Raw genomic sequence first — 25,774 nt, forward strand, 5'->3', positions numbered from 1 at the left:
GCCTGGTGACAGGACGAGGGGGAATGGGCTTAAGTTGCGCCAGGGGAGTTTTAGGTTGGATGTTAGGAAGAACTTCTTTACTGAAAAGGTTGTTAGGCATTGGAACAGGCTGCCCAGGGAAGTGGTGGAGTCACCATCCCTGGAAGTCTTTAAAAGACGTTTAGATGTAGAGCTTAGGGATATAGTTTAGTGGGGACTGTTAGCGTTAGGTCAGAGGTTGGACTCGATGACCTTGAGGTCTCTTCCAACCTAGAAATTCTGTGATTCTGTGAAAAAAATCAGTTGTGATAGGCAGAAGTTTGCCTATTTCTGTACTTATTGGCCATGCATTAATAACTGTTACCTGAATCAGTCACAAATACATCATAGGTAGTAAGCAGCTTGGCTCTGGAACTTAAGAAGATGTGGGCATGGATTTCTTACATTTTAAAACATTTAGACTGCTTTACATCTAAATACTTAATGAGCCTCATATACTGCTGCCAGTTATTTTACATCATAAACACTCATTGAATGCAACTGGGCAATGAACAAGACCTGTACCCACATACACATTTTTCTATGTGGTGACACTATGTATGAAAGTGTAATTCTAATGGGTATGTGAAAGCCACATTTTCCTAGTTTGAGATGAAAAATACAAACATGCATTAAGTATGTCAGAAGGTTATTGAATACTGTTCTGCAACAATATCACTGGCAGTCAAAATTAAAGCTGTTTGAGAGGCTTAAATGGGCACTTCCGTATGTTAGCAGCTTCTGAGATTTTTTTAAGCTTAACCTCATTTTATACGGCTCCATTTTGATATGATTGAAGTAAGTTGCTTGCTATTAATATTGCTATTAATACTTTAAAATTTTCCTCCATCCTAGTGTAGTTTGTAAGTTTTCAGTCTGTCTTATTTGAAAATTAATCATAGGTATACTTGCTTTGGAATTCTTTATCACAAACTTAAAACTAGCCCAAATTTCATGCTGTGTCAATTCATTATAAATTAACTTGATCTTTTTATTTGACTATTTGTTTGTCTCTACAGTGCTGTTTTGCCTTGTTTTTGCAAACAATTGCTACCAAAAGCATTGACATTTCAAAACTGTGATTGATATTTTATGTATATGTATATATAATACCTTACTCTATCATTAAGTCAGTAAAGACAAGTGGTAACTGAAAGATATTCATTATCAAGAGTACATAAAGAAAGGCAAATATCTGTGCAATAACAGGAGATTAGGAAAAATAAACTACTTATACTCTGAAAAAGAATCCAGTGCAGGTGATTCGTTACTGCTAATTTCAGTACAATAACAAGTGAATTCTACCTCATTTACCACCAGAGACTCTTCAGGAATGCAAACATAAAACCAAAAGGAGAAATACAAAACCCATCAAATGTTTGGAATGTAAGACTATTCATCATCCAGTTTGAGATTCCCAGGTACAAAAACGTCAGTTCTGGAAATTGGGAAACTTGAGTTTTGAAACATAGGGATATTGTTTTTGTAATTGCTTCGGACACCTCTGTGTTATTTAGTAGTTACGTGTTCAGTAAGGAAATACTTTTGCAGTAACTTCCAGACAAGATGACATCAGTGCAATGCTGCAAGAACTAGAAGACCGTGTGAGCTCTATTTGTGTTTCTGTCAGCATTTAATTGAATTGTCTGTGAGGAATTGCTAGGCCTGAAGCAATTACTATCAAGAGCAGAACTATTAGTTTAAATCTTCCATACCCTCTTTCTTCTATAGAAACAACTTTTTGTAGGTCTTGTAACTTCACTTGCTTCCCAGAGTTAATAATGTATTTCTGCATATGCAAGATCTGGTCTCAAGTTTTTTTACTAATTTTACTCAATTTTTTACTCATTTTACTAATCTCAAAATTTATCAAGGTGTTATTTAAATTCCAGTGCTTCTGGTTTTCAGTTTTCAAAGTTAAGTCGATAAAACACCATTGTTTGACAATACTTCATGGAAAATGGAGTTTGGTGGCTGTTCATGTCAGAATGAAAGGTCACCAACATAATTTTTCAACGAATTGACTACAGACCTGTAGACTCCATTAGAAAGGGGACTTGTAGCATTCTATTTAGCCTCATTTGGGGAACGGCTGAGGGAAAAGGAAAGCAGACCTCTGCATTCACACTGCTAAGTGGCCCTAAATTGCAATTAATTAAACCTGCTTATCTGTTCTTTTGCATAATTAAGATACAAACTAGTGACAGCACAGACTCTAGAAGTGCCTTGAGTAAAATAAAGAAACAAAAACTTACGTAATCTGTCTTGCAGGTGTGCACTATTACTGGTTTTGGTGTTCACAATAATAAAGGAGATAATACTGTATGGCCTTGTGAGAGGAGTGGGCTCTAGTCCTCTGAGAAAATGCTCTAGTCCTCTTAAAAATGTTCATGGAATAAATAAGGCGCTCAAAGAAAATGGTGGCAAAAGAAGGTCAGCATCAGTCAAACCGTAATAAAGAAAATAGTGTTTAATCTACCATCAGAGAAAAAGCAGTTGTGATATTAGCAAACACTGCACCAAAGTAGAAAAGAGAGACTAATCTGGAGAAAGAAACTATCACAGCAATTGGGAAAACCTAGAACAGAAGGTAAGGGATGAGAATTGTCTTGGTCTCATACAAGTATGAGTGTGCATGTAGCATCTGGGTGTAGCGATATTTTGCTATGAAATTTGCATTCAAATGAAATTTTAATCAGAATAGAAAGGAAACAAAATGTATATATGTGAGAGGGGGAAAAAAGTAGATAAAGGAAAAGAAAAATATTAATGACAAATGAAGAGGAAGATTATTAGGAAGAGAACGTAGGATAATAATGAAGATAGAGCACAATAGTGTGAGTGGGGGTTAGAGACAATGTGTATAGTTATTATAGGGTAGAAGCATCTATCGTGGAAAACCAGAAGACAGCAAGCAGGAGATCAGAGGGCAGTAGGTAGGCTGGTGAGGACAGCAGAAGAAAACGTACTCCACCAGAAACTTATCAGGGTAGGAAACAAAACACTTAAATACTATTGGAGGTAGTTTGCTGTAGAAAATGTAGAAAGGCTTCTTCTGCGTGTCTAAGTGAGTTAACTTCCTTGTCTGGATTTAAATGTCTACTTTAACAGGGGTTAAATGGACCAGTATCTGTAAAGCAATAAGTTTATTAATATTGATTAAAAAAAAAATAGAGATAGAGAAAGCTTTTTTTTTTTTTCTTCTTTGTATGTTGTTTAAGAAGGCAGAACCTTGCCTTGCAAGCTGAAAAAAAAAGTGCCATTATAAAGGTAAACAGGTTGTAAATGTTAGAGCTTGCTTTCCTTGAAACTGCACCACAATGAAGCTACATTGTCCAGGAGGACGGTTGGAGTGGAAGTACACTTGCCTGGGTCAGCCTTTGATTTTCAGGCTGTAAAGGGATGCATTATGATTCAGGCCTGACTCCGTCATTATCTTCTTTTTACTTCTGGCCCAGAGAGACCCTAGGTGGAGGAAAAGTAAGTTCAGGCTTCCTGCCCTCCAGCTGTTGAGCATCTCTTACCAGGCTGAGGGCATCTATGTGGATAGATATTCCCCTCATAACTGGATTGAGACCAGCAGCTCACCAAACAGCAGTGACTTTTTTTCCTTTCTGTTATCCTCAGTGATGTGGATCAGAGTTTGAACTAGCAGCAGTGCCTCTTCCCCTTTTCATGGATCATGCAAAACCTTTGTTTGTTTTTAAACCTGTGTAACTGCTTCCAGCAGAAAACCAATAGGTGAGGTGGTGTCAGATGAGGTGGAAAGCTGTATGGGAGAGCATGAAGCTAATCCCATAGCCTGGCCAGACTGACAGGATGATAAAAGGCCAGTGAGGAGTGTCTGCGTTTCCATGATGTGCTGATGCCATCCTCTATCCCCCACCCCTGCAGAGAATGGCCTGGCACCACACTCACTGGGAACCAGATACACTCTCCTCATCTCTGAAATGGAAGTACTCTGTATTTTTATATCATCCTGCTATTAGAATAAGGATATGAATAATCTGTCTGCTCTGGCATGGAAATGATGTTTATGTGTTGCCATGCCAAATGTATGAGAGGTCACAGGATAAAGGTATGTGGAAAGGGGAAACTACGCAGAAACCGGCCTATTCCTGAATACTATTTGCAGTGGGTGTCACAGCTCTCCACTCCTGTGGAGAGAGGGCAGGACGGAAACCACAGAACAATTAAATTCCTGTGGGCTTGGGGGTTTCCAGTGTCTGGCTGCAACCTCTTCAGGCTAGTTTCAAGGGTGATGCTTGAATTGGACTCGTGTGACCTGAGGAGTCATCTGGTATAAAGCAGGGAAAGGATTTAATTACAGAGAACAGATAATCTTTGTTCTAATGCCTTTAACGCTATCGCTTTCTCTGCAGCTGCTTTACACATAATAACAGCTTAGCTTTCATTGCAGTTATATGTATTTTTAAAAAGGCAGTATCTTCCTACCACCACATAAGCAACATTGGTTTCATTCATTTAAAATCATCCTTTCTCTGTGACTACAGGGCATTACATCCTATGTCATTCCATATAATAGTCTTCTAGGAATATATATTTTTACCTTTATTATTGAGATTACTTCAGTCAGCAAGTGCCCATGGAATGGAATTGCAAATGATGCGTGCAGAAAGTTAACAAGCTGTATTTCTTCTGTTGATATGATATACTGACCCTTAGGAACAAGACATAATACATACTATAACCTTAGGTGTCTCTGAGGGATGTGAAACATCTGAAGGAAAAAGCAGGAAATAGTGATTCCTTTGGAAAGCTGAAATCATTCAATGACTCATTCACATGCAGTGTTAATTGTGCTTTACACCTAGAGGGACTGGGTAGTTCGGCATAACGGTGATGGACAGCTGAACCTTTCAGCATCTTGGATGCCGGTTTAGTTTACTTGCACCAGTATGAGTCAGGGGATTGTGTTGGAACATTCTCTTTGCTTAAAGAGAATTTTGTAACCAAAGGTCAGATTTAGTCTTGAAAATGTAAACTGTGTAGTAGTGTCAGATGGGAATTATAATTCGTGATGGCATTTCAATACCTGAAAAAGTCCAAGGTTAGGCACCTTGGGTCCAAGGTTGGTACCAAGGTTAGGCACCTTTTAGCAAAAAATGTGATTTTGGGTTCTAAGCCTTCTTGTGGCCAGCCCAGTTTAGAGGATAAGCAGTACTATCAGTACCAGTTGGTGCTACCAGGCTCTCACACTGTGGGAGATGCTGGCTTCAGTGAGGTTTTACTCAGTGCTTACAGGTAAACAAGGGGCTGAATGTTGGAGGCAGTTATCTTTGCAGCCTGGTAGGTATTTCCTTGAAGTTGGGGTGATGTATGTAACCATGTGTGGGATTATCCATGATGCACCTCTGCGTGGCTAAACAGAGGAGTTTCATTTCCCTGCCTGTCAACATGCTGTCATGAAAGCCGAATTTCCTTTGAGGAAAAGTTAGACGTGAACACTGCATGCCAGAAGTAAGAAATCAGTGAGTGGTGTTGGGATATCTGCCAGGGGAGGAGTGCAGTGCAGAGTTCCTAGTCTTGGACCCAGTAGTCTTGTTGTGTTCTCTTTTGGTGTGAGCTCTTCAGAATTACTTGTAAGCTGTACCTGTTGCTACCAGGTTCAGAGATGATCATAGGTTGGCATATGAACAAGGATTTTTATTACATAATTTACTTTGAATTCTTAATGTAATAGCAGAAATCATTGCTCCTTTGTAAGTCAGAATGTCTCTGTACTTGCAGCAGATCTGCTGCTAGGACACTGCTGCTGAAGGGCTTGTGCAGATGTCTTCCTGCCACTCCAGTTTCTTCCTTATAGGCAGCACAGAGCAAGCCCTGTATGATAATAACACATCAAAAGTTCTCCCAAGCTGGTAGGGAGAAAAGTGATTGCTAACTGGTATACAGTTAGCAATACAGAAGGAGGAGGTTAATTTTATTTGAAATTTCCTCGGTTAAGAATTTGATCTCAGGAGATAAGCAAGCTGAACCACGAGAGCAGATGGGTAATGCTCTAAATCCTGTGACACAAGGCTTATAATATTATTTTTGAAACAACAAAACCAAAACTAACAGTTCTTCTAATTTTGAATAACTTTTTTTTTTTTTTTTTTTTTTTTTTTTTTTCCTCAGTGAAGTGTAAGGCAGTGCTTTGTAAGATACTTGCAGACTGTTGACACATCGGTTGTCACAACTCTTGGGCATCTGTAACATTAAGATTAAAAAAATAAATTTAAGACAGGCCTTTAAAACTTAGCTTTTCATCTGTGTCACAAAAGAAGCTCAATATAGACTAGCAAAGCACAGACATGCAAAGGCACACGTGCATCTCCTGAATTCCTAACCTAAGCAGATCAATAACAAAGGGATTTATCCTCTTAGCCTCTGGATATGGATAATCAGTATACTTTTTCTACATTTTTTCTTTTTCTTGAGATTATATCTTTAGGAAAAATTCTGCTTTCTGAAAAAGGTGTTCCACATTCTTCTTGTTAACAGCTTCAGGCAAATATATCTGTCACACAAAATGAAAGGCATTCTGGGGGGGGGTAGAGGGGAAGGGGGGAAAGTTGTCTTAAGTGAAATATGATGCCAAGATGGTGGCACGGTGTCAAGTCCTCTGATACTTATTCTTTCAAAGTCTGTTAGTTTGGAACAGGTGTCTTGAATTTCAGCAGGTTAATCAAGTGACAAATGGGTTGGTTGGGCCAATCTTTACTGTTGTGGGAATTTTATTGCTTAAGCCAATAATTAAATTGTCTACACACAAACTGCCTCACAATAAAAATATGTTTATGACAAGACTGTCTTGTTAATCTTGATGAACCAGACCCCCAACTCTTTAAAGACTATGTGTACATGTAGGTTCAGTGCAAGTATGAGTTCTTGCTTGTATCATTTATAAATTATGCTATTATATCCATGTATGCAAGAATTATGCAATAACACAAAAAACACTTGATGTCCAACATTTTATAGCAGTGAGGAGACTGAGTTTCGAGCTGCTTCTGGGATAAGTAAACATACTTTCAAAAAAGGTGCATGGGTCTTAGGGATTCAAATATTCAGTGAAGTGGCAATCTGGATAACAGTGGTTTACAACTACACTGTATTGTATTTAGATATTAACAGTGTGATTCCAAGTTGTGGATTTTAAACTACTAATATTTGTGCATATTTTTAATGTTGACAGAAATCATATCCTCAAGAGGTTATTCAAACACTTAGCTCTTTTGGAAAACACAAGTTGATGGGATCTAAAATTTAGAAATGACTTTCCCTATAGGTATTTCCATTCACACCCTCTTAAAATTAGATTTTTCCTTAATGGGAAAGATTTGAGGATGACCCCCCAGTCATCCTGGAATTTCAGTAATGCTCAATTAACAGAAGTCTAAAACTTTCCAGAGCAGTTGTCTCGATCATTGAGTCATCCTGGCTGTACACACTGATAAAAATCTCAGGCTATTCTTTCATTTATTTGTCTCTCCATTTATTTATCTGCCTTGGTAGATACAAACAACAGAATTTAAAAGTATTATATAATTCTGAAAGTTTCTTCCAAGGGACAAATCACCTCTGGGCAAAGTGTAACCATGGAAAATTCCAGGCAGCAGAGGATGTTTTCCTTTCCTTTGGAAAGTACTGGTATTTTAAAATGAGGTTATACAGATGCAGGCTGCAATGAGCAGTTATGTCAAGCTTCATTTCAGATGCTTCTGAAGACAGAACCGGACAGACCCGTCTCCATACTCAAAAGAGCAAACTTAACACCATGACACTTGAAAGAGAGTTTCACCCCCCTTAACATTGGTTTTGGAAGAGAAGCTCCCTCGGGTCCTTCCCACGGGTGAGGCTTGCAGACGCCTCTGAGTAGCTGTTGTTTTTGCAGGACCAAGGGACCCCCAGTGGGTTCTGCCTAGTGGAGGATGTTGCTTTTTGTCTAGCAGGATCATGGGGGAAGCAGGAGACCCTGAGTTTTTGTTTAATAGCTTGTTTGTAAATGTTGTCTTGATACTTTTATTCCCGAAGTATTCATTTCCTGTCTGCAGAAATACAGCAGATGCTAAAGTCCTGTGTTTTTAGCCTGTGTGGCCTATAAACTGTGCTTTGTGCCAGGAGGCAGTGAGGTCCCCCTGCTGAAACCCCACTTCATGCCCCTTCAGAGAAGGGGCAGGCAGCAGCTGACACCACTAGCACATCAGCCAGCAGCAGGTCCAGTTGCAGGAGTTTTTCCTTAAGTGGAAAGGAAAGAGGAAGGGATGATGCTCCCAACACCCCTGGCACGTTCTGGCCAATGTGGTCATTTTAGTTTCACCTGATAATGGAAAAACCGGTACATCCTAGCTTCCTTGCACCCCAATAACTTGTGGGTTCCTTGCAGCAACATAACCCCTGGTATTGCTCAGAACAAAGGTGAAAATGTATGCTGGATCTCAGATTGCTTCCACTGGTGCTGTGCTGTCTACTGCCCAGGTCCCATGGTTGGTGGTTCAGGTTTTTCAAGAGCCCAACTTTATCCTCAGGCACATAAATGAAGGGCCAGAGTTCTTTATTTTTCCCTGGGAACTCAGCCCTTTCAATCTCGTGTAAGTGTTAAGGGTTAGACTGGATGCTAAACACATCTTGCTATTTTACTGCCTAACAGTGAGCTGATCTTTCAGAAGGATGTAAAAATGGGGAGAGGGAGGGAAAGGAAAATGTAGTAGTGTGTTTCACACTGAGTACTGAGTTTTGCCTTTTGAATTCATTTAGGTTGTTGTGTTACCAAAGAGATAAACAAATTGAAGGCATTTCAGAAGGAACCAGCAAATATTGGGAGTGGAAGGAAAGAAATCAGAGAAAACTGTAGAATGACTGCCTGGTGATACATTAGATTATTTAATGACTAAGGAGAAAAGACATTGCAAAGGACTATAAATGTTTTCAGTGTGCAAACATAGGAATGAAAGAAATTTAGTTCAATGCACCCAAGCATGATCAAAAGGCATGGGCAGATGAAACTTAAATGGAAATATGTTTAGATTAAAAAAAAAAAAAAAATTCAGTTGGAAAGAACCTGAAGTATCTGCAAAGGAATTGCTAAAGCCTTCATATTGCTTGTGACTTCTGAAAGTGCTTTGGACAAAATACTGGCAAGTGTCCTGGGGAACCAACTCTGCTCCTTCTGGGGGTGAATGACTTAATGGATCTCTGTACATAGGGTATTATGTGATTGACCTTAATTAGCCCTTAATGTAACAAATTTCTAAATGTGAGCTCTTGAGTCAAAGGTTCTCACATGTGTTAATTCTTTAATTTTCTAGGTTGGGCTGGATTCTGAAGGAAAGGTCTCACATATACAATGATTCTATTTTTAATGTGTGCTAATGACCTGCTGTGTGACTGTAGGCATGTAGTCTTTGCCTTTCTGTCATGCCTCTCTCCAAAAACACAGCTGAATGTAGGGCAGGATCCCCACAGAGCTCAGGTTTGGGCAGTGAGGGAACCAGAGCCATATAGCATGCATCTGAGCTGTTGTGCAAACAAGTACCAAGGCAGAGGGGTTATTTTGTAGGTTATGCATAGATGCTGACTTCTCCACCATGTCTAAAATAGCCAGCACCAGGAGGAGTGGCTGCGCTCACACTGAGTGAGAGATAGGCCATGCTCCCTATGTACAGTGCCGCCAGAAACTGGGGATTCCCCCGGGCTCCTTTGTAATCGAGAGAGTCATCAATCATCCGAAAGCGTTTCTGTGGGTTGTGAAGATTATTGCTTTTTGCTGCTCACTGCAGGAGACAGTCTGAAGAGTGTTTTTGTTTGTCTCTTTCCTTATATTTTCTCCATTAACCTTAAGTCCTGAGCAGTAGGTGATGAGAAAACAAACAGCGAAGAGATTCGTTATGGTCAGGAGGGGTTGCTACTCCTGGTCTGAGAGTGGATCTGGTATGTTAACTCTCAATATTTTCATAAATCAAAGAACCTGGTAGTAGCATCGAGTTGTTTAATCGATTAAACATGGATTATTCTAGACCATTATCTTTAGGCACATCAGTGCTCGAGAAGTAAGATGCTTGAAAGCTGACAGAGTTTATTAAATACCAGGTTTGGTCTAAGCTCTCAAATCGTTATGTAGTCTCAAATTTCCCATACTTTGGGAAATCAGAGAAGACAGAGACACTAGAGATCGATAGATCTCCCTGCTTCTTCTGATTCCCACATTTTGCAAATATGTGTTCCGCAAGCCTCAGGGTTTGGAACAGCAAAAATAATGAAATCTGAGCCCAACTTCTTATGATTTCACGTTGATAGCTGTGGTTTTGACCCCTCCTGATGTTTTTTTTCTGTGCTTTAGAATCAAATAGCAGTATTCTTTTTTTTTTTTTTTTTTTTTTTTTTTCTTTTTTTCCTGTTAAATTCAATCACGATTGTTTTGACTAATTTGTAACATCTATAAGCCCTGTAGATTGTGGCAATGATTTGAGAACATGCCACAGATTTCCAGACAGAAAATCAACATACCTTCAAGTGGCTTTATTCATTCCCTCTCCTTTACTCTTTTTCTCCTCAAAAACTCTTGCTATATATTAAGTGTTATGAAATGAATTCATTGTGTTCTTTGTATCCCAATAATAGGGGAAATTATCTTTGTCCTTTTTCTAAAAGGCCTTGTTAAAGAATTCACAGAATTCATGACTCTTTTGATTAAATTAAACAGCAGGGTAACTTGAGTCACTCAGCTGTTACTTCACCTGTAGGCATAATTACCATTAGTAATAAATAATATGTATATATATAAAGTACTCTGGAAAGTTCCTAGTGCCTGGATTTGTTCTGCAAACCATATGTGTTTATTAATTTCCTAATAAGAATTCAAGAAAGCAGTGAATAATATAAGAAAATATTCATTAATGCCCCCTGTCCGTGCTATGTTTCTCTTTCTATTACAGCTCTGTCAAGAGCTCAGCTGCAGTCCTCTTACTTATGGTTGAGTCACACATGCTTCTTAGGCTGGAGGATGGTATGCAAAATTTAGATGCTGGCTGGAAGTTTCAAGGCCCTTTTGTCATATAGCTTTTTCCTTTTTCCTCTTTCACTCTCTGTTTCCACAAATGGACAAATTTCCCTTCCCTCAGGAAGCTCTGATTCCTTCCGTTCAGTAAAAATCCAGCAACTGGCGGCTCGAACAGTGCAGCCCTGAGCCAGTTCTCACTGCTGTGAACAGAAAGGAGCCCTGGCAGGCAGAGAGTTGTTAAAAGTCAGTAACGTAGCTCTTGCTCAGCACACAGGTCGCTGTTTGGCTGTCTGGTTGATTTAATTGATCCACCACTCCAAGCCGTGCTGAGAACGGGCAAAGGAGAAAGTTCTCTGCAGCACAGAGGTCTGCAGGGTTCATTCCTTTGTGGCCTTTTTTGACACATCAATACTCATGGCTTACTATTACAGTTTAAAGACTCATCTCCTGGGCGTAGAAAGGAATTTCAGGTCTTCTGAAATGGTGGTGTCTCATGATGAGTTGTTCCCCACTGAACCGAGGGAGCTTCTCCTGCAGATACAGTTTGAAAAAGACAAGTGTGCTCTCTGGCTGAATCAAAAAATAAGATTAGGAATATATAGAAGATGAGGGAGAAATGATAGGCTTAAAAAGAAGAAGGGATATAAAAAAGTGTCCAGATCTGGTTTGCTCTAGTTCAAAAAATAGGCTTAATCAGTTAATTTAGACTTTCCTGGATAAGGCTAGTGCTCAAATGTGAATTTGCAAAGCTTACTTCAATTTGAAGTGAGTTGCACACTAATTCCTTTTGCAAGGAGGGAAGAAAGAAGGCGGAGAAACAACCCCTTCTCTCTTTTTTGGAGCGTTTGCATTGTGCCCTTTCTCCTGACAATTTTCACTGAGATATCCCTCTAGGGGTACTTAATTCTTCAGGGCCAAGTACAATGTAAAGCAAATACAGGTGTGCTGCTTGTAAAGGTTGTAAGATACTTTCTAAATTAACAATTTTGTGTATTGAATATAACATAAACACAGCAAATATAACATGTGAAGCATGTCCTGGGTATTTTTCTACCTTTTACATTTCAAAAAATTATCTCAGTAGACCTCTCTGATGGCTGAATAAGCAGTGAGACACTTCCCTGTCCTGTTCTTAGCACTAAGCCCTGAGACTTGTTTAAGACACATTGTAAAAATGGACCCAAGCTGTGCCCAGTTTTGAAGATGAATCTTCATATTTCAGGGCTATCAGTCTGGAAATTTACACAGGCATTAAACAAACACCCGCCAAACTGAAGTTATCTCTCGACAGATGCAGCAATAGGCTGCCATATCAGCTCATCTGTCTTTGACCTGTCAAGGGCCCCAGGTAATCATTCTTTGAGTCATAGTATGATTCTGGGAATTAATAAATGTGCCAACTCAGATTTATCCAGGTTTGTATTAGTCAAAAGTGTTTTAAGCTGTGTATTTCTACTCATTGCCAATTAATAACCTCACCAGCTCAAATGCAGTGCTGCTTTAACGTGGCCACTAGAACAAATCAGATGGACAGACGCTGCTTGTTAACATCGGGTTTTATTCGTGTTCAGTGTACCGGTACGAATTGTAGTTCCTTGACAACACCTATAAATATCAGTATGTTTTCTGGCCTTTGAAAGTGAGAAAAGATTTGCAAAGGTTTTATTTGTTTCAGTAATTTCAGTATAATTGCAGCAAGATTGTCAAAGTTATTTCCATTGCAGAACCTTCTTTATTCACCAACCCAGGGAAAAAGAAAAGTTAAAAATAAAAGGTTTTCAGTAAGATTAAAAAAAAAAAATAAAGAATCCCTGAAGTATTAACTTACACAACCAGCACTTGTCAAGTTGTGCATTGCACATGAGTGATGTGTGTGGCAAGGAGCAGCATCCTGGCTCCTCCGATAATCGTTTTTGTGCTTTACCTGTGGGTCTTGCTCACTGCTGCGAGGCGTACAGCTGGCCCAGGGGTGCCAAGCAGATCTGCTTCCCAGGGGCTGCCTTCCCAGAAACTTGTAAACCACAATGGATTGGCCATGTACGGGGGAAGGAGGCAGGTACAGACGTCACCAGCCATCTGCCAGAGTCTTTATGTTATCTGATTATGGACAGGTTTGTCTGCAATTTTTGAGTGTGGAGTAAGCGTTATTACTGTCTGGCTCAAAGGAATGCTTTGCAATTTCAAATTTAAGAGCTGATTGACATCCCCGTAGAGTGGCACCTTTGCTTTCCTCTCACAGGTTCCTTGTGTGTTCCTAACCATGTGCAGAAACCATAATGAGAGCATGAAGATTGCTTCAGTCTTTGGGCCCATTATGGTGCTCTAGTAGCAGCTTGCAGTTAGCTAGCATATGGTCAAATATTCCCCAGTGAAACTTTATTATTATTATTATAATATTTTAATATTTTTCTGGGAAGCAGAAAGGATCAGAATAGGACTGCTAGACGTGTTTCATCCTCTTCAGCCTATCTGACTTCACAATATGAGGAGCGGTGGTTTGTTTTTTCAGAAGAAAGCTTGAGAGGCAGACACAGAGGTCTAGAGCTAGATGGAGGAACATCCATTTCTGTAGTGCTGCAGGAATGTAACCATTGAAGTTCGACATAGAGGAACTAGCCAGCAGACAGGTGGAAGTGGGGTTTTGTGGTTGTCTGTACCGAATGTGGAGCATGGGGAGAAAACGTCTGATTAAAGCTTCCTATTCAGTAAGACGCATGCTCATAGACTTCTGTTCCTTGTCACCCTGTATTACTTTTCCCTTGATTGCTAATTAGTTACTTAAAATTTGCAGGAGCACCCTTCACTGTGGCAATGCTGAAATAAACAATATTTGTTGTTGTTGTTGTTGTTGGTTTGTTTCTAAAAGGCAACGTCATAACCCCTGTTGAAGGTGGAGGGCAGTAGTCCCCAGATAGTTGCTGGGGGGTTTCATTTTAGACTCTGGGGTACAGGAAGAAGTGATGCATTTGTGGGCAAAACAAAATATTGGGAAATAAAATTAATTTATTTTTCTGGATGAAGGACGACAGGTATTTGCAAACAGTTCAGGCTTGCCTAGTCAAATCTGCTGAGCAGAAAGCAGGAGCTCACACTGAAGTAGTTTCACCTTTGCCCTCCCTTTAATCCTGAGCTGCCATATTTCCCATTAAACTTTCTTCACTCTGCTAATGCCATTTCTGCACTGCCACTTCCAGTTCACAAAACATTCCTGTTCTTCTGAAACTCCCTGCTGTTACGTGAATTGCCCTGGTGATTAAACATTGTTATTTGTTTGTTTCTGTACAATACAATGAATGTTGCATTGCACTTGCAATGAAATTTCTGTGCAAGATGATGTAAAGCATTCACTCGTGCCAAGCAGCCTACATTTGAACTAATGCTATTACAATAGGCCAGTTTGAATCAAAAGTGACAGGATACATGGTGTTACAGGGGAAAAGCCAAAAAGGAAAAAGAAGGGGAAAAAAATAAAAAAAAAAAAAGCATCACAGGGTCCTGTTAGCCCAGCAGCTAGGCAAAAAGTAAAAAGTCCTACAAAAGACCTCCATCCTCCATCATTTACTTGTTATGACTGAACTCAGTTATGTAGTCTGAATGAAATGGATGGAATAACAAGAAAAAGGCAATAAAAAAATAAAAACTTAGAATGTCTGTCCCTCTTAGGCTGAGATTTAACTGTTGTGGCAGTACTGTTTTTCATTGTTTCTATTAAAGTATAATCCAGTTGACTTCAGGACTCTATCATGTTAGGGACTGTCTCTGTATATAGTCCCTGAAGTGAAGAAGTTTGCATTTTTTGCAAATAAATGTATGTTTCTAACAAGACAGCAACTAAAAGTAGATAACAGATTCTTTGTGGAAAAAAAAAAAAAACAAAAAAAAAAACTTTCTAAGCTCATAAAAATAAATAGTAAAAAAAAAATAAATCTTATTAAAACAAGCAATGGAAAACAAAACAAAACAAACAAACAAAAACAGACAAAAAAGAAAAAAAGTTTGACCAGCTCTCAACATAACCATTTCAGATGCCTAAAAGTATTGTCTGGGACTGATTCTTAACTCATCTGCAGAAATATAAAATGGAATCTCGCTATATTTGAGAAATGTAAACCAGTGATTTAGAACCATAAAATTGGTGTTAAACACTGAGTTGGTTCTGACTTTGGCATGATAAAAGAGCAAAACTTTTGAGGCTACTTTATCTCTAGGCATTCCCTAAGCAGAAGAAATATCAAAGAGATGATTCCCTTGAAGTTTTTATATATGATTTTAACATAATCTTTAACAGTCAAAGTCTTTGGGTCTGGGACAACACACATGTAATTAAGAGCCACGTTTTATTGCTGTGTGTAATTAAAGAAAAGAACATTTCACTTTTAGCATTGAAGTGCAAACTTGAATTTGAAGACCTGCATCCTGTTCTCTGCTTTCTCTTTACTTATCTGTCCGTAAAATGGGCCAGAATCCTTTGTCATGATCATACTGCAGCAGCTCACTAATGGAACATTTGAGTGCAGGACAGTCAGAATATTACTCATATCTCCTTAGAACTGCTGGGTACTTCTGCAATGCTGTTGAAATATTATACTTGAAGAAGTCATTACCTCAAAGCCTTTTTTCTTGCTGCTTTCAAATGGGAATATTGTGTTCTTGCTAAAGAAATGGACGTAAATAGAGAAACATATAGAGCTGAAGTTATTCTTCTCTTCCCTGCCAATGCATTAATTCCTGACAATAAAAGCCTGAATTAGGTGAGTGCTAAAAAAGCAGGTACTATGTGAAAGCCCGTAATATTGAGGAGAAAGGATGTTACACATGACAATATTTCTGACAGGTCTGTGGATGTCATTCCAGGGACAGCCCTTGAGGCATATGTGCTTCATAAATTGCAGGGACAAAAAAAAAAAAAAAAAAAAAAAAAAAAAAAGAACCTTTGCCAAGGGTTGTGGCAGGGTGGAAGATGTGTGAAGGGAAACCCTGTGGAGTTGTGTGTGGCTTACCTGGAGTAATTTATGCCTGTGTTCTCAAGCGTAAATTGCTTCCTGCCTCTACGTTTCAGGAAATGCCTTTAATCACCTAATATGTGACTTGGTGTGGGTGAAGAACTGGTAAACACTGTCTCTTCAGAGCTCTTCAGAGCTTCAGGGTGCTCAAAAAATGCCTTGGTTCCCAGACCTGGGCTGGCCCCATGTGCTCCATTCAAAATCAGCCCCTGTTGACCACTAAATTAAATAAAAAAACTCTTTTCCTTTATTGCAGTACCAGAGCTTCCTATATCCAACAGAAGAAATAACTAATTGATTTCAGTATAGGAAACAAAGAAAAAGACTGTTACTGTTTTTATTATTTTATTCAATTTCAATCATGTTAAAATGCCCATGATGAGAAACCTCTAACAATTAATTGTACAAGATCTTAACAAATGTAAACATAACTTGGGGGAACACAGAAATGTGTTGTTGTTTTGTTTTTCTCCTCTACTGTTTTCCAGTTCTATCTAACAAGTATTGTTTGTAACAGCAGCAGTGAAGAAGAGAGGAGAGGAAAAGAGAAAAATAAATAAAGTGTTATTTTTGAATGGACATCTCCCCTTAAGTAATTTGTTTTAAAAATCTGGGACATATTTTGTCTCAATCTGCTGGTGAGGGGTAGCAGAAGAAAAGAAGTTATCTTAAGACCTTAAAAACTGCAGAATCAACTTCCAGCTCGGCAAGATTTTGTCTTTGTGGAGAAGACTTAAGGATCAAAGTAATTATCTTTGCTATTGCATTTTAGTTCAGTGTAGAAAGCTTTCATGTTAGATATATCCATTTTCTTTGTATGTAATTATGGCCCACAATAGATCTATCTCCTACCAAACCACAGTTCATTTTGAGTGATTTCAGCGTGTGCTGCAAAGGAATAAGTTGTCTTTCTGTGCTTTTATTAATGCTATAGAGATAAGATGTGCCTTGTTAGTAAGGTCTGCTGGGTTGAACTAAGTTTAGTCCTTTACGTTTTTATTTGTTTGCTGAATTCCATTTTTATGCGTTATCTCTCCTCCTTGATTCTGATAGTCCTGTCTCACTGAGATATCACAAAGAGGTCTTGCAAACCGAGCTGCAGAGCCGGCTGTTGCTGGAACAGAAAATGCTTCATATTTGGAAAAGAATGTGAAGCATGTCCAGGCTTTATTGTTCTTTTATTTTTTGCTGGTGTTTGATTTCTCTGATTTCTTTACTTTTGGTTCCCTAGTGCATCAGTGTAATATTGATACCCTTACCTAAGCATTTAGTTGTAGGATTTGATGAGAAGTGATTCGTATAAAGCGAATTTGTGCTGAGTTGGAACAGACTCCTTCCTATCTGAGGCTCTGTATTGCTGGAAAGTCCTGAGTTTGCTGTTCCAGGGACACACCACAGGAGTTGCGATTTCACAGGGCTGCAGAGATACCAGTGTTAGCACCCTGCATTTAGTAAATAAAACTTTGCAGGTGGGATTTTGGCCCAGCTTTCCTCATATCAGTGTTCTAGTGGGTCTGATGGAAGCAGAGCTTAGTGCAGCACCAGAAAATGCTTTTGAAAAACTCTGTTTAGTCAAAAGACGTCTGGGAGGGAAATTCTTGATACTAGTTGTATACATTTTTGTGAGATAAAATCCCAAACATTAGCAGGGCTTCAGCCAAACTGAGTAAATGGGTTACCATGCTTATGAGTTATCCAATTCCTTTATCATTTTATTTGTAAATCCTCACACATTTTGTCTGACTCTTGTCATGTTTTCCCACTTCACAGTGATGGCTTTTCCCTCCAGCAGAGAGGAGGGCTGTGGGACCAATTACTTCAGTGTGAGTGAGGTTATGTTTACACTAGAAAGCTTGCTCTTGCAAATTTTATCGGTCTGCAACAGCTGACTCCACCATGTGCTCAGAAAACAGAAATGTTGTGGCTTGAACTGATGTGCTCTCTTACTTCATGCAGTCTCCTGGCTAGTTAGTGAGCTGTGGTCATACAGCACAAGTGTTCCCCAAATTGCTCCCTTGCATTGTGTACTGCAGGATGTGCTTTTCTGTGGTTTTACTGTGAGGCACCAGAGAAGAGCACAGATTGGTGGGAACAGCTTTCCACATTCTGTTTCCATTGCTACTTAATGCACCCAGCAGATACTACTCACATCTGGGGGCTGTTTATAACTATGCTACCTAATTTTCCTGGAGCTAGAGTAATTTAATCAACTAATTCTGCTGCAATGGAGCTGATGGTTGTGTGTTTTTTTTTTTTTTGTTTGTTTGTTTTGTTTTGTTTTGTTTGTTTGTTTGTTTTTTCCCCAGAAGAGAAAGTAGATGCTGAGTGGGAGCACCTCATAAGTGGTAGAGGTGATGGAGCCAGCTCCCTGACGAGTCTTCTAGCACAAAGCAGTACCTCTAAGGCTGATAAATGAAGTGTGAAAGCACACTGTGATGTAAACCAAAACTGCATGGAAGACCTCACAGCAACCAGGAGGATGGGCAGTAGGGAATTTTTTCCAGCCTTCCAGAGCAGGCCGCTGGTATGTGTTACTTCTGCAGTTCTGAGGCATAATTTAGTTCTTTTTCTCTTATATCTTCCACTGTGAGGTACATGTTGTACTGAGACGACCATGTTCAGCGTGGTGGTTGTTACAGAGGAAGGCCAGCAGTGAGTATTTGATGACAGCAGGGTGTGAGAGAGAGGGCTGAAGAAGCTCTGGAGGCCAATGCTGAGCGGGGAAAGCCAGGCTTGGTGTGCTCCATGTCCACGTTGTCCCCCTGAAGCAGGAGCCAGCTGCCCTGCTATGAGCCTGGGGCTCCTCACAGAGCAACTAGGCTGTCTGAAGACAGGGATTGTTCCTGTACCCTGTCAGCAGTTTGACTTGTCTGGCCTTCTCTGAGGCCAGCAGTTCTCATGCTATTACTTCTTGCCATGTATTACGGAGTATTTGGCGATGGGAGAATGAAACAAAGAGTCGTCTGTTGGTTTTCAACAGGAAAGCACCAAGCAGAGTCACTGAGGATTGCTGAAGCTGAGGAAAATATCACTTTACTACTCTGCCTTAACATGCGCTTGACTGCTGCTTATTTTTAGTACTTGTATTGTGTACATACCTCAAATATTTAGGATGGTGTTGGTCATGTCAAAGGGAAGGAAAAAGGTGCTACAAAATATCTACTGGTTCTCATGTATTTATGCTGAACTTTATCACACATTTTTAGCATGTGCAAAAAAAAAAATAATTTTTTTTTTAAATATTAAGTCAATCCTAGCAAAGAAGAGAATCTGTGGGTTTGAGAGTTGCCTGTTAGCTGCTCTTGCACCACTGAAGTGCAAGCTGCCCACTGAGCCAGTTTGTTTACATGTGGCCATGGTTATATTTTTATTGACATGCAATGGAGCAGCTAAGGACTGATGAGTATCTCCTGGTAAACGCCGTTAAGACCAGCTTAGAAAGAGATGATGTTGCAGTGATCCAGAAATGCTGTACAAGGAGAGAAAATTCTTCTTTTTTGCTAGGAAAGCATATCAGATGAAAGTAATTCTTTACGAAATAAGTTTAACTCATAAGCATTCCCCCCCTTAATATCCTCTGCAACAGCTTGATCTGTTTGGAGGAGGGCTGTGGGATGTTAGTCTTGAACTTAGTTTTGTGTTTTTCAGTGCATGAGTACTGGGGACTTTAAAAAAAAAAAAAAAAAAAAAAAAAAAGGCAAGAAAGCAAGACCTCAGACTAAAGTCACTAGTGAGTTTTTCAATAAATATATACCTTTATGTCTTTATGTAATTTATTTTATTCTGCTAAGGGACCTAGATCATTATGTTTATTAATTTATAAAAACATTCCTTGTGTATTTCTGTTCTATAACAATCAAAGCTCTACTAGATGTCTTGCTCAGGCTCTTGTTGTATAGCTAGGACAAGTTTTTCAAATACAATACACACCCCAATCTTCTTGCCTTTATTTCTCAACTGCACAAAGGAGTGCTGTTTTTAAAGAGGATATGAGAGAGGACAGATTTATATGTTGTATATGGGAAAAGATGTTAAAAGTGTAGGATTTTACCCAAGTGCCTTTCCCATCCTCATTTGCTGGCAAGTTTCAGCCCAGTGTATTTCAGTTTCCTCTTTTCTTCCTGTTCCCCAGAGACTCTTCCATCCCACTCCCACATTTACAACACTACTCAGCATGAATGGGGAGATCACACCAGAGATGAGGAACCACTCCCAAATCGGAGTGGTTACTGATAGTCTCCAGAAGCTGTGTAGATTGTGGTTCCATTTCACCACGGTCCCACCCTTCTCTCCCTCATAGCTGCTGGTGTCTGTGCTCCTTATAACATCAGAACTGATGTCCTTGCTCCCCTGGATGGCCTTGGAGGGGAGCTGAAACAGCCTCTTGTCCACATAGACCTGGTATTTATCCAAGAGCATTGAGCTGAAGAGTTGATCTCTGTGGATAATTAGCCCCCACCAGAGCAGGAGGCATTTCCAAAAGACTCAGGAAATGTGTGTGGGTGTCTGCAGGCTGAGTCACTGGAATTGGGGGTTAAAAATCCTGTTTGGCTTTGTCACCATCATGGATGCAAACGTTGCATGTGACTCTTTCTAGAGGGCTCCTGGGACAGAGTACAGCATCTATACAGTGTTGTATTGATAACCATGTGCTTCCTGAGGCCTTGTGCTCTTAAAGGAATGAGATATAATCAGGTTGAGAAGAGAAATTTTACCAATTCCCTCAAATTTGTCTGTTGGGGCCTCTACGCCAGTTGTTAAAACTTCATGGTGTGAATCTGGGCTATGAAAACAGTTGTCTTTCTGCTAAATGGGGTTGAGAGGATCAAGTAATTGCAAGTAGGACACAGCAGTGCATTCTGAAAAAGTGAGATGCATTCAGCATAGCCATCTTTTAGTTTATAATGAGGAGGCTCATTGAGTTAGTGTCATACAGTTATTGTTTTGATGAAAATATAGTTAGATATTCCATTCCATTCACAGTTGGGAATGACAAGGTCGAGTTTGGGAATGACAAGGTCGAGTCCCTTTGGGTTAGGATCGGCAGGGACAACAAGGCTAGTGTCCTGGTCGGGGTCTGCTATAGACCGCCGAACCAGGATGAGGAGACGGATGAGGAATTCTACAGGCAGCTGACAGAGGTTGCAAAATCATCAGCTCTTGTACTCGTGGGGGACTTCAACTTCCCTGACATATCCTGGAAGCACAACACAGCCCTGAGAAAGCAGTCTAGGAGGTTTCTGGAGAGCGTGGAAGATAGCTTCCTGACGCAGCTGGTTAGTGAGCCTACCAGGGGAGGTGCCCCGCTAGACCTTCTCTTCACAAACAGAGAAGGACTGGTGGAGGACGTGATCGTCGGGAGCTGTCTAGGGCAGAGTGACCACGCAATGGTGGAGTTCACTATTCTTAGCGAGGCCAGGAAGGGGACCAGTAAAACCGCTGTATTGGACTTTCGGAGGGCTGACTTTGAGCTGCTCAGGACACTGGTTGGTGGAGTCCCTTGGGAGGCGGTTCTGAAGGGCAGAGGGGTCCAGGAAGGCTGGGCGCTCTTCAAGAGGGAAGTCTTAATGGCGCAGGAACGGTCTGTTCCCACGTGCCCAAAGACGAGCTGGCGGGGAAGAAGACCGGCCTGGCTCAACAGAGAATTGTGGCTTGATCTTAGGAGGAAAAAGAGGGTTTATAAGCTTTGGAAAAGTGGGCAGGCCACTAAGGAGGACTTTAAAGAAGTAGCGAGGCTGTGCAGGGACAAAATTAGGAAGGCCAAAGCTCATCTGGAGCTCAATCTGGCTACTGCTGTTAAAGATAACAAAAAACGTTTCTATAAATACATCAACACAAAAAGGAGGACTAAGGAGAATCTCCATCCTTTACTGGATGCGGGGGGAAACTTAGTTACAAGAGATGAGGAAAAGGCGGAGGTGCTCAATGCCTTCTTTGCCTCAGTCTTTAGCGGCAATACCGGTTGTTCTCTGGATACTCAGTACCCTGAGCTGGTGGAAGGGGATGGGGAGCAGGATGTGGCCCTCATTATCCATGAAGAACTGGTTGGTGACCTACTACGGCACTTAGATGTGCACAAGTCGATGGGGCCAGATGGGATCCACCCAAGGGTACTGAGGGAACTGGCAGAGGAGCTGGCCAAGCCGCTGTCCATCATTTATCAACAGTCCTGGCTATCGGGGGAGGTCCCAATCGACTGGCGGCTAGCAAACGTGACGCCCATCTACAAGAAGGGCCGGAGGGCTGACCCAGGAAACTACAGGCCTGTCAGTTTGACCTCAGTGCCAGGAAAGCTCATGGAGCAGATCCTCCTGAGAGTCATCATGCAGCACTTGAAGGGGAAGCAGGCGATCAGGCCCAGTCAGCATGGCTTTATGAAAGGCAGGTCATGCCTGACGAACCTGATCTCCTTCTATGACAGAGTGACGCGCTGGGTGGATGAGGGAAAGGCTGTGGATGTGGTCTACCTTGACTTCAGCAAGGCTTTTGACACCGTCTCCCACAGCATTCTCCTCAAGAAACTGGCTGCTCTTGGCTTGGACTGGCGCACGCTTCGTTGGGTTAGAAACTGGCTGGATAGCCGGGCCCAAAGAGTCGTGGTGAATGGAGCCAAGTCCAGTTGGAGGCCAGTCACTAGTGGCGTCCCCCAGGGCTCGGTGCTGGGGCCGGTCCTCTTTAATATCTTCATCGATGATCTGGACGAGGGCATCGAGTGCACCCTCAGTAAGTTTGCAGATGACACCAAGTTAGGTGCGTGTGTCGATCTGCCTGAGGGTAGGAAAGCTCTGCAGGAGGATCTGGATAGGCTGGACCGATGGGCTGAGGTCAACTGCATGAAGTTTAACAAGGCCAAGTGCCGGGTCCTGCACCTGGGGCGCAATAACCCCAAGCAGAGCTACAGGCTGGGAGAGGAATGGTTGGAAAGCTGCCAGGCAGAGAAGGACCTGGGAGTGATGGTGGACAGTCGGCTGAATATGAGCCAGCAGTGTGCTCAGGTGGCCAAGAAGGCCAACGGCATCCTGGCTTGTATTAGGAACAGCGTGACCAGCAGGTCTAGGGAGGTGATCGTCCCCCTGTACTCAGCTCTGGTGAGGCCGCACCTCGAGTACTGTGTTCAGTTTTGGGCCCCTCGCTACAAGAAGGACATGGAGGTGCTTGAGCGGGTGCAGAGAAGGGCGACGAAGCTGGTGAGGGGCCTGGAGAACAAGTCCTACGAGGAGCGGCTGAGGGAGCTGGGCTTGTTCAGCCTGGAGAAGAGGAGGCTCAGGGGCGACCTTATCGCTCTTTTTAGGTACCTCAAGGGAGGCTGTAGCGAGGTGGGGGTTGGCCTGTTCTCCCACGTGCCTGGTGACAGGACGAGGGGGAATGGGTTTAAGTTGAGCCAGGGGAGTTTTAGGCTAGATGTTAGGAAGAACTTCTTCACTGAAAGGGTTGTGAGGCATTGGAACAGGCTGCCCAGGGAAGTGGTGGAGTCACCATCCTTGGAAGTCTTCAAAAGACGTTTAGATGTAGAGCTTAGGGATATGGTTTAGTGGAGGGCTGTTAGCGTTAGGTCAGAGGTTGGACTCGATGACCTTGAGGTCTCTTCCAACCTAGAAAATTCTGTGATTCTGTGATTTTTTTTTTTTTAAGTTTTCTTATACTTCCTGGGATATCTGATGTGTCTATGTATAAAAAAGACAAAAATCTTGTTTTACCTGCCCCCACAGAGCTAGCTGCAGGTATTTGAAATAGGTGGTGTACGCAATGTGACAGCTGATCTTTGTTTTTCTTGCCTTTTATAAACACCCAAAACAGGGCTCCACTGGTTTATCAGTGCTAAATATAAATTCCTGACGTTGATATATCTTGAAATCTTCCTTGCATCAGCCATTTTTCATGAGAAAAACAAGTGTGCAATCCAGGTGTCGTTCACAAAAATGTCAGAATTTATAGCCTGACTATATCTAATGTTATCTTGTACAGGTGGATACTTCCAGCAGCAGTAAAAATCTCTGATTAATACTCTAGTCAGCTCTTATTTTGAATTGCTGATGTTAAGATGAGAAGCTAACCTAAAATGATTTAAAATTTAACTTTTCAAAGTGTTCAATTTAGGATTTGCATTAAGTCCCTGAATAAAAGGACTCTTTCCACTTACTTCAGTAGGCTCTGGATAAGGACTACATAATACATGGCTCTTAAGGTGTCTTTCCCTGTACTGAAGGAACAATAATAATAAATTCAGTATAAATATGTATTCAGATGTTAGAGAAGGTCACAATAAATGTGGGTATTTTTTTAAAAAGTGTTTAGACTTGAATGCATGCTGTGGCCCTTGGTTCCAATAACAGGCATGCTTCTTCTTAAGGATCTTATTTCATAAATGTTAATAACAGAATTTCGAAAACGTGTACTTTACAAGTACAAACTTGGGCCAGATGATTTCCTAAGTGGTCATTGACTTATAAAATGTCATGTTAAAGAACCAAATGCCATCTTAACTTGTAATTATATAGCCAATCACAATCAATGTACTAATCGCTATTAGAAAATCTAATACTTCCTCTTCGAAATGTTATCCTGATCATTAACATAATCAATATTGCATGTAGCTGTAACAACTGATAATAATGGAAAGACATTTAACACTTGTGGAGCACTATTCCTTCAGATTCAGTACAAATATTTGCCACTTGAACAGAAGCTGTAGTGGTTTTGACTTTTTTATTATAATTTATTTTTATTTTTATTTTATTTTATTTTTATTTTATTTTAGTTTATTAGTTTATTTTCTAAAAGCTTAAGTATCCCCTGGTCTGTCCCTACCCAGGAAAAAACAGTGAGGCATATGGAGGAAAATCAAACCTGCTATGTTACTTTACCTCTTCTTGTGTTCCAGCATAGTTCCTGGCTAATTCATTATTTATGCTTCTCTGAACTGAAACGTGATTTTTATTTATGTATGTATGTATTTATCTGGCACATTATCAGCCCTTGGATTTGTCAAGCAGAATAAGTGTGGCAGATACGTTTTAATTAAACTCATGAAATGATATCCTTATTCTCTTCATGGCTAGCATCCTGTTCCAGATCTAGCCCCTGCTGAGGGAAGTCTCTACAGACAGATGATGTGTTGTGTCCTGCTCACAGACTTGGCTGGAAAGCTCACACTGAAGTCAACAGCAGCATTTTCCTCTTGGATCTAGCCTAAAATGTGTCAGTGCCTGAGTATTGTTTCACTCAGCATTTGAGAATCACTAAGGACGACATTTTGTTTGTATACAGATATTAAAATTAAATATTCTCCTGATGCTGGACTTGCACATTGAAGTCACTATTTCCTTCAGTAAGATGGTATCTGCTATTACCATGTGAACAGAATCCTAAAATCCATTCATGGGATTAAATAGCACATATCTGTAGGTAGCATTATGTTTATTAGATTTTTCTCAGTTAATGTATTTTCCCCTCTCTTTCCTGTTGATTACTGTGGAGTGAAAAATGTGCTGATTCAACACCCATTCATGTAATGGTTGTTATACTCCCTGATACTGTAATTGGCCAAATAATTAAGTTATGCTTGCTACAGAAATACAACAGACCAAAACCGTCTGAGAATTTAGCATTAAGGTTGCAAGAAAATAGCTGTGAAATGAGGTTTCTTTCAGGGATGTATACCTACCTTCTGCAACACCAATTTCTCTGAAAGTGCACTGTGCTTTGAGAACTGGAAGGCAAGTGAGGGACTGCAGAGTACCTTTGCTTC

At 40.6% G+C, this 25,774-nt stretch overlaps 1 long non-coding RNA gene across 1 annotated transcript in view; it reads left to right on the forward strand.

Moving 5' to 3' along the window:
* The window catches only part of LOC116502295, a 127,546-nt gene that overhangs the window by 39,728 nt on the left and 62,044 nt on the right, over nucleotides 1-25,774 (forward strand). The window lies entirely within an intron of this gene.

This window comes from Aythya fuligula, chromosome 1, assembly GCF_009819795.1.
Source record: "Aythya fuligula isolate bAytFul2 chromosome 1, bAytFul2.pri, whole genome shotgun sequence".
Lineage (NCBI taxonomy): Eukaryota > Metazoa > Chordata > Aves > Anseriformes > Anatidae > Aythya > Aythya fuligula.